The sequence below is a fragment of the Rhinopithecus bieti genome, unplaced genomic scaffold (assembly GCF_001698545.2).
Source record: "Rhinopithecus bieti isolate Rb0 unplaced genomic scaffold, ASM169854v2 scaffold_82711, whole genome shotgun sequence".
Lineage (NCBI taxonomy): Eukaryota > Metazoa > Chordata > Mammalia > Primates > Cercopithecidae > Rhinopithecus > Rhinopithecus bieti.
In genome coordinates, this window is record NW_016903800.1 from 1 (window position 1) to 623 (window position 623).

A 623-nucleotide genomic window follows, 5' to 3' on the forward strand; every position below is an offset into this window, starting at 1 on the left:
CCCTGAAGAGGAAAGTGAGGATGACTCTCATTTCGAAAGCAGAGATCCTGATATTTGGCATGTTGGTTTTAAGATCTCATGGGACATAGAGACACCTGGTTCAGCGATACCCCTTCACCAAGGAGACTGCTATTTCATGCTTGATGATCTCTATGCCACCCACCAACACTGCGTTTTGGCTGGTTCACAACCTCGGTTTAGTTCCACCCACCAAGTGGCAGAGTGCTCAACAGGAACCTTGGATTATATTTTACAACGCTGTCAGTTGGCTCTGCAGAATGTCCGTAACGATGTGGACAATGGTGATATCTCTTTGAAAACCTTTGAGCCTGCAGTTTTGAAACAAGGAGAAGAAATTCATAATGAGGTCGAGTTTGAGTGGCTGAGGCAGTTTTGGTTTCAAGGCAATGGATACAGAAAGTGCACTGACTGGTGGTGTCAACCCGTGGCTCAATTGGAAGCACTGTGGAAGAAGATGGAGGGTGTGACAAATGCTGTGCTTCATGAAGTTAAAAGAGAGGGGCTCCCCGTGGAACAAAGGAATGAAATCCTGACTGCCATCCTTGCCTCGCTCACTGCACGCCAGAACCTGAGGCGAGAATGGCATGCCAGGTGCCAGTCGC

At 48.2% G+C, this 623-nt stretch overlaps 1 pseudogene; it reads left to right on the forward strand.

Annotated features, from left to right (window-relative positions):
* Window positions 1-4: 4 nt before the first annotated feature.
* On the forward strand, window positions 5-619 carry LOC108526086 (alpha-ketoglutarate-dependent dioxygenase FTO pseudogene; annotated as a pseudogene).
* Window positions 620-623: the final 4 nt, after the last annotated feature.